Below are 9,153 nucleotides of genomic sequence, written 5' to 3' on the forward strand. Positions count from 1 at the left end.
AGTCTCTTTCTCTCTCTCCCTCTGTCTATATATATAAAATATACATATGCACACAAATTTTAACAAAAAACAGGAACATATTATCCATGCTGTTTTTTAATCTGCTTTTTTACTTTATAATATATGCTGCACATTACTCTAGCTCTTAATTATTCTTCTACAATATTATTTTAATGGATGAGTCATATTCCATTGTGTTATTACATAATAACAAATTTATCCTGTCCCCTCTTGGTGCATATTTAGGCTGTTTCCAATTTCTTTCCACATAAACATCATTTTAGCAAAATGCCCATGTAGCTATAGATTTTCAAAGCCCTATGAGCACCTCCCCACCAGACAAATTCCTAGAAGTAGATTTGCTAGATCAAAAGATATGCAAACTACAAATTAAGTCTTTTTACATGCATTGCCTAATTGCCTTCTCTGGATTTATTTTGATACCTAAATATTGCTTTTTCGTTTGTAAGCAATGTGCTACCTCATGGGCTTGTTCTTGTTCTGTCTTATATTCACTTCCCATGGTCTCTGGGAACCTTGTGTGATGTGGGGTTTTTGGAAATATGGTTGTGCTACGTGTTGACTGCGTTGACTCCATGACAGACACACACTGGGGTCTGCCTTGCTGGGGTTCAACTTTACAGAGAAGACCCTGAGGTAGCCCCTTAAGCTTAAGTGATGTTTCTATCCCTAAAAATCAGCTTTTTCACCGAGTGTGTTTTACACATGGCAATATGCTCATACTACTTACTAGATACATTCTGGGGTGGGGGGGGCAGGTGTAACAGTTACTGCAAATTTGAAAGGGTAAATGTATTACCGCCTTGGCCATTGTACCATGACTGTTTCTGGAACAGTGTGTTGCTCCTTAGTAGGCAGTCAGTAAGCATCTGTTGAAAATGGAATGGATAAATGAATGCATGTTTTTTTTTTTGTTTTTTGTTTTTTTTTTTTTAATCATCATTTTATTGAGATACATTCACATACCACGCAGTCATACAAAACAAATTGTACTTTCGATTGTTTACAGTACCATTACATAGTTGTACATTCATCACCTAAATCAATCCCTGACACCTTCATTAGCACACACACAAAAATAACAAGAATAATAATTAGAGTGAAAAAGAGCAATTGAAGTAAAAAAGAACACTAGGTACCTTTGTCTGTTTGTTTGCTTCCCCTACTTTTCTACACATCGATCCATAAACTAGACAAAGTGGAGTTTGGTCCTTATGGCATTCCCAATCCCACTGTCACCCCTCATAAGCTACATTTTTATACAACTGTCTTCGAGATTCATGGGTTCTGGGTTGTAGTTTAATAGTTTCAGGTATCCACCACCAGCTACCCCAATTCTTTAGAACCTAAAAAAGGTTGTCTAAAGTGTGCGTAAGAGTGCCCACCAGAGTGATCTCTCGGCTCGTTTTGGAATCTCTCTGCCACTGAAGCTTATTTCATTTCCTTTCACATCCCCCTTTTGGTCAAGAAGATGTTCTCCATCCCACGATGCCGGGTCTACATTCCTCCCCGGGAGTCATATTCCACGTTGCCAGGGAGATTCACTTCCCTGGGTGTCTGATCCCACGTAGGGGGGAGGGCAGTGATTTCACCTTTCAAGTTGGCTTAGCCAGAGAGAGAGGGCCACATCTCAGCAACAAAGAGGCATTCAGGAGGAGACTCTTAGGCACAAATACAGGGAGGCCTAGCCTCTCCTTTGCAGCAACCGTCTTCCCAAGGGTAAAACTTATGGTAGAGGGCTCAACCCATCAAACCACCAGTCCCCTATGTCTGTGGTCATGTTAGCAACCATGGAGGTGGGGTAGGCGAATACCCCTGCATTCTCCACAGGCTCCTCAAGGGGGCACTACATCGTTTTTTTTTTTTTTTTTCCTTGTTTGTCTTTTTTCTTTCTTTTTTTTTTTTAACTTTCCCTTCTTTTTTCAAATCAACTGTATGAAAAAAAAAGTTAAAAAGAAAACAAACATACAATAAAAGAACATTTCAAAGAGACCATAGCAAGGGAGTAAGAAAAAGACAACTAACCTAAGATAACTGCTTAACTTCCAACATGTTCCTACTTTACCCCAAGAAAGTTACATACTATAGCAACATTTCAGTGAACTTGTTCCCACTACATCCATCAGAAATTAACAGACCATAGTCATTTCTGGGCATCCCCAGAACGTTAAATAGCTTATCTGTTCTTCTTGGATTATTGTTCCCCCTTCCTTAATTGCTCTCTACTGCTAGTTCCCCTACATTCTACATTATAAACCATTTGTTTTACATTTTTCAAAGTTCACATTAGTGGTAGCATATAATATTTCTCTTTTTGTGCCTGGCTTATTTCGCTCAGCATTATGTCTTCAAGGTTCATCCATGTTGTCATATGTTTCACCAGATCGTTCCTTCTTACTGCCGCGTAGTATTCCATCGTGTGTATATACCACATTTTATTTGTCCACTCATCTGTTGATGGACATTTGGGTTGTTTCCATCTCTTGGCAATTGTGAATAATGCTGCTATGAACATTGGCGTGCAGATATCTGTTCGTGTCACTGCTTTCCGATCTTCCGGGTATATCCCGAGAAGTGCAATCGCTGGATCGAATGGTAGCTCTATCTCTAGTTTTCTAAGGAACTGCCAGACTGACTTCCAGAGTGGCTGAACCATTATACAGTCCCACCAACAATGAATAAGAGTTCCAATTTCTCCACATCCCCTCCAGCATTTGTAGTTTCCTGTTTGTTTAATGGCAGCCATTCTAACCGGTGTTAGATGGTATCTCATTGTGGTCTTAATTTGCATCTCTCTAATAGCTAGTGAAGCTGAACATTTTTTCATGTGTTTCTTGGCCATTTGTATTTCCTCTTCAGAGAACTGTCTTTTCATATCTTTTGCCCATTTTATAATTGGGCTGTCTGTACTATTGTCATTGAGTTGTAGGATTTCTTTATATATGCAAGATATCAGTCTTTTGTCAGATACATGGTTTCCAAAAATTTTTTCCCATTGAGTTGGCTGCCTCTTTACCTTTTTGAGAAATTCCTTTGAGGTGCAGAAACTTCTAAGCTTGAGGAGTTCCCATTTATCTATTTTCTCTTTTGTTGCTTGTGCTTTGGGTGTAAAGTCTAGGAAGTGGCCTCCTAATACAAGGTCTTGAAGATGTTTTCCTACATTATCTTCTAGGAGTTTAATGGTACTTTCTTTTATATTGAGATCTTTGGTCCATTTTGAGTTAATTTTTGTGTAGGGGGTGAGGTAGGGGTCCTCTTTCATTCTTTTGGATATGGATATCCAACTCTCCCAGCCCCATTTGTTGAAAAGACCATTATGGCTCAGTTCGGTGACTTTGGGGGCCTTATCAAAGATCAGTCGGCCATAGATCTGAGGGTCTATCTCTGAATTCTCAATTCGATTCCATTGATCTATATGTCTATCTTTGTGCCAGTACCATGCTGTTTTGGCAACTGTGGCTTTATAATAAGCTTCAAAGTCAGGGAGTGTAAGTCCTCCCACTTCGTTTTTCTTTTTTAAAGTGTCTTTAGCAATTCGAGGCATCTTCCCTTTCCAAATAAATTTGATAACTAGCTTTTCCAAGTCTGCAAAGTAGGTTGTTGGAATTTTGATTGGGATTGCATTGAATCTGTAGATGAGTTTGGGTAGAATTGACATCTTAATGACATTTAGCCTTCCTATCCATGAACATGGAATATTTTTCCATCTTTTAAGGTCCCCTTCTATTTCTTTTAGTAGAGTTATGTAGTTTTCTTTGTATAGGTCTTTTACATCTTTGGTTAAGTTTATTCCTAGGTACTTGATTTTTTTAGTTGCTATTGAAAATGGTATCTTTTTCTTGAGTGTCTCTTCAGTTTGTTCATTTCTAGCATATAGAAACATTACTGACTTATGTGCATTAATCTTGTATCCCGCTACTTTGCTAAATTTGTTTATTAGCTCTAGTAGGTGTATCGTTGATTTCTCAGGGTTTTCTAGATATAAGATCATATCATCTGCAAACAATGACAGTTTTACTTCTTCTTTTCCAATTTGGATGCCTTTTATTTCTTTGTCTTGCCGGATTGCCCTGGCTAGCACTTCCAGCACAATGTTGAATAACAGTGGTGACAGCGGGCATCCTTGTCTTGTTCCTGATCTTAGAGGGAAGGCTTTCAGTCTCTCACCATTGAGTACTTGTGAGCAGCCACATTCCGGATTAGGCCTAGTAGACAAGCTGCAGCCTGCCCTTGAGTTCCCCCCGCCCATCGAGTGGTGCAAAGATGGCGCCCACATCCTGCTTCCGCTTTGTGATGTATGTGACAACCCTCTGTATTCACCAATCATGCTTGTATGCGTGGCGTTTGCCCATTGGATATACGTAAGGTTTATAAGAAAGTTCCCGGGCAGAGCTCGGGGAGACAGCCCACAAGGAGCCGCGCCTGACGGCCGCATCGAGGTTGTTCTCCCCCGAGGCGTCTTGCCCCGGGCGGAACCTGTAAAGAGGATGATTGCCTAGTTCCATTAAAAGCCTACATGCTTCACTGCTGCGAGTCCAGAGTGATCACGAGTGCGTCGGGTAAGACATTGTCCGCACCCTCTCTCCCCTTATCTCTCTGGTCCCCATCGCCGGCCGACCGAGGACTCGAGGCGAGGCGGAGAAAGCGCCGGACAAGTGGTGGCCCGTACGGGGAACCTCATTCGCGTTCCCCTCGACCCGACGGAGACGTGCTCCCGGGATCCGTGGCTTGACTTCCGCGACTGATCACCGCGAGAAGGTAAGCACCCCTTTTTTTCGTGCGAGGACTAGGGCCCGTGGGCGTTCAGGTAGCCCCGGGGACTCGGAAGAGCTCTCCGAGTGATTAAGAGATAGTGCCGACTGCAAGCATGGGGCAGTCTGAAAGCTCACCCCTATTAACCCCCTTAAAGACCCTTTTGAAGCAGCGGGGTATCTCAGTTAAGAAAAGTTCTCTCCAACGATTCCTTGATGATGTGGCCACTTTTGCCCCCTGGTTTCCCTGCTCTGGCAGCCTCAACCTGCCCTCTTGGATGAAACTTGGCCGTGATATAGACCGAGCGCGCCAAACGGGCATTTGTCTGGACCCAGTCCTGGTCCTTATATGGGAGACTGTTCGTGCTGTACTTGAGCTGGAATCGGCCATGGGCCTGACCACGCCTGCTGCCTTGTTGCAGGTGCGACATGCGCTCCAAGAAACTCAGTCCGTTTCATCCGCGGAGGGCACCCATAAGGGCAAGCCGCCAGAGTCGAGTACTAGTTCTGATAGTTCTGACTCAGATTCTGAAAGCGAGGCAGACGAGGGACCGGAAGCGCCTCCGCTGATTGATCTAGAGGCACCCCCTATCTCACCCACGCGGCCCTCTGCCCCACCGGCAACTACCGTTGCGCCCCTAAGGAAGCACCTGCATCCGGTGGACGGTTTAACCGACTCCGCAAGGGGCCCTTGTACAGGACTCCCTCTAGTGGCCATGACGAGTAGAGACCATGACCCCCCTCGCAACACCCAGAACCCCCGCCCGACTACGTGGACCCTCCGGGCCCTTCACCCTCAAATGACAATAGGAGGCATTTTTGGAAGTGGAGCCCCTTTACCACATTCAGACCTTTTGGCATTTTGGGCGGCTATCAACCGCTCGAGCCCGAACCGGTCTCCGAAATGTTCCCAGTCATCATCAATCACCAAGGTCGTAATCTGCATGAATCCTATGATTACAAGCTCTTGAAGGAGCTGAGGCAAGCCGTACATCAGTACGGCCCCAACGCCCCTTACACCCTGAACATGGTTGAGAACCTCTCCACCCTAAATCATACACCTGCTGATATCCTTCAGCTGGCTCGCTCCTGCTTGCCACCCGGCTGGTTTATCGATTGGAAAGCGTGGTTTGAGGAGTTAGCTGAGGAGCAGGCAGCGAGGAATGCGGCGGGGAGGCACGGCGGGTGGAATGTAGATATGTTGTTAGGGAAAGGTGCTCACGCCCAAAATCAGACAGGATACCCCCAGGAAGTTTACGCCCAAATTTTCCGCTGTTTCATAGGGGCTTGGAAAAAATTGACAGGGGAAGGAGAGGCGCAGGCTTCGCTTAGCGGCATACACCAGGGTCCCACAGAACCTTTTGTAGATTTTGTAGCGAAAATGCAGACTGCGGCTGAGAGGATTTTCTCAGATCCAATGGTTGCAGAAACTGTGGTTAAGCAGATGATTTTTGAGCAATGCAATAAGGAGTGCAAGGTTATCCTGGCACAGAATAAGGGAAAGAGCTTGACAGAGTGGGTTCGGCTTTGCAGGGACGCTGGCAGCCCGTTAACTAATGCGGGGCTGGCTGCTATGTTAGCCAGCTCCTTACAAGTAAACACAAAGGACCCCAGAGCTTTAGAGGTAAAGCCAAAAAGATGCTATGGCTGTGGCCAGCCCGGTCATTTTAAGAGAGACTGCCCCAATAAAGATCAACCGCCTGCCGTTCAGCACCTCCGCGGGCCACGTGCAGTCACTAGGCTGTGTGGCCGCTGCCACAAGGGGCCTCACCGCGCCGAGGACTGTAAGTCAGTCTTCAATGCGCAAGGAGTACGCCTTTCTGGTCGTCCTGAGCAAGATTCAAAAAACGGGCAGGGGGGGTCCACCCTTGCGGTGGGCCCCCAAACACACCAACGGACGATGCGGCCCCCATCCAGACCCGCGCATCTCCCGGATCAGCAGGATTGGACCTCCGTGCCACCTCCGGGCTCGTACTAACCCCAGCTATGGGAGTCCAATTGGTGGGGACCTCTTTCAGGGGGCCCCTTCCAGTAGGAACCGTGGGGCTTATATTAGGGAGAGCATCCATAGCGTTAAGAGGATTAACAATTGTGCCAGGTGTTGTAGACTCAGATTTCACGGGTAATGTCCAGGTTATGGTGCAGTCTCTGCAGGGCACTCTGGTCATTGCAGAGGGCGATAGGTTGGCACAGCTTCTGCTCTTGCCCAGCCTGCATTCAGTCTTTCCAAGCAAGCCAGGACAGAGGGGGAATAAAAGATTTGGGTCCTCCGGAGAAGTTTTTGAGGGTCTTCAGATGTCCCTAGAGTCTCGACCCATGCTGACTCTTAAAGTACAAGGCCGAGCCTTCCTAGGTCTGTTAGATACTGGAGCCGATAGGTCGATTATAAGACAGCAAGATTGGCCCCCCGCTTGGCCAACGAACCAAGCGGAAGACACCATCAGAGGGATCGGCCAAATCTCAGCGCCCATGGTGAGCGCCATTACTCTCCATTGGGAGGATGAGGAAGGGCATCAAGGCAGTTTTCAGCCTTATGTGCTGGCCCTGCCTGTTTCGTTATGGGGAAGAGATATTCTAGCTCAAATGGACGTGACTTTAACCACTGGTTACTCTCCAACTTCTAAACAGTTGCTGAATAGAATGGGATATGTCCCGGGCAGGGGGCTGGGAGCCTCCTTGCAAGGGCGCGTGAAGCCCGTTCAGACTGACCCTAACCCCGGTAGACGAGGCTTGGGTTTTTCCTAGGGGCCACTGAGGGTGCATACCCGCCTACACCTATAAAGTTAACCTGGAAAGCTAAGGTTCCAGTCTGGGTACCTCAGTGGCCCTTGCCTCAGGAGAAACTTTCAGCATTGCACGCCTTAGTGTCAGATCAGCTGGAGAGGGGGCACATCGTTCCCTCCACGTCACCCTGGAACACCCCTATCTTCGTCATCAAGAAAAATCAGGCACGTGGAGGCTATTACATGATTTAAGGGCCATCAATAATTGCATGGAGCCCCTAGGGCCTGTCCAGATGGGACTGCCCCTTCTCTCAACTCTGCCAGAGCGGTGGCCTGTCTTTATTATAGATATTAGAGATTGTTTCTTTTCTATCCCACTTCACCCCGAGGATACCCCAAAATTTGCTTTCACTGTGCCCTCCCTAAATCAGGAGGAGCCCTGTCGTCGTTTTGAATGGACGGTTTTGCCTCAGGGCATGGCTAATAGCCCTACCATGTGCCAGTTGTACGTGGCTGAAAAATTAGCCAGTACCCGCCAGCTTTTTCCCCAAGTAAGGATCCTCCATTACATGGATGACATCCTGTTGACCCATGGACAAGTAGACCTCCTTAGGACCACATTAGCACATTTAGTTCTAACACTCCGAGAAGCCAACTTAGAAGTGGCCCCGGAAAAAATACAGATGACCGAGCTTGTCACCTTTTTGGGAGCAAGGCTCACGCCTACCCACATCTCACCCCAGAGGGTTACACTCAGACTAGACAGGATTCATACCCTAAATGACATGCAGAGGCTTATGGGGGACATAAACTGGATCCGCCCATATTTGAAATTACCCAATGCAGATTTAATGCCCTTATTCGAGTTGCTGAAAGGGGACTCGGATCTGGCTTCACCAAGATACCTTACCCCTGCAGCGAGGCAGTCACTGTACCAAGTAGAGCAAGCGCTCAGTAGTGCTGCATTGAAAAGAGTGAACCCCAGTGAGCCCTTTGATGCCTGTCTTCTACCGACAGAATCACAGCCCACCGCAGTGCTATGGCGACGGGGACCATTACTCTGGATTCACCCCGGAGTTTCCCCTAAAAGGATTTTAGAACATTATCCCACTGCAGTCGCTGAACTGGCCCTACAGGCCATTAAACAGGCAGTACAACATTTTGGTCTGCAGCCCAAAAACCTCAGGGTGCCTTATTCTTCTCAGCAGCTTGAGGTGCTTACTGGGTGTATAGATCAATGGGCCATTCTCCGATGCACCTTTTCGGGATGTATCAACAATCAGTACCCCAAAGACCCCCTCCTACAGTTTGTCACCCGACACCCGGTGATTTTTCCCAGGGTCACGTCGCCTAGACCAATTAAAGGCGCTCTCACTGTGTACACTGATGGTTCCAGCTCGGGTATAGGAGCATATTGTGTGGAAGGAGATGCCCCCAAAACTGTTTTCTTTCAACCACTCAAACCTCAGTGGGTTGAACTGCAAGTCATCATCACAGTCTTGAAAGAGTTTTCAGACCCTCTGAATATTATCTCTGATTCCATCTACGTTGTTAACTCTCTGCGAATTTTGGAAGCTGTGGGCATTATAAAGGGTTCCTCCACAGTGAGCACCCTCTTTCACGAGCTTCAAACGGTGATTCTCGCGAGACGGCATCCC

This window comes from Choloepus didactylus, chromosome Y, assembly GCF_015220235.1.
Source record: "Choloepus didactylus isolate mChoDid1 chromosome Y, mChoDid1.pri, whole genome shotgun sequence".
In the NCBI taxonomy this organism is placed as follows: Eukaryota; Metazoa; Chordata; class Mammalia; order Pilosa; family Megalonychidae; genus Choloepus; species Choloepus didactylus.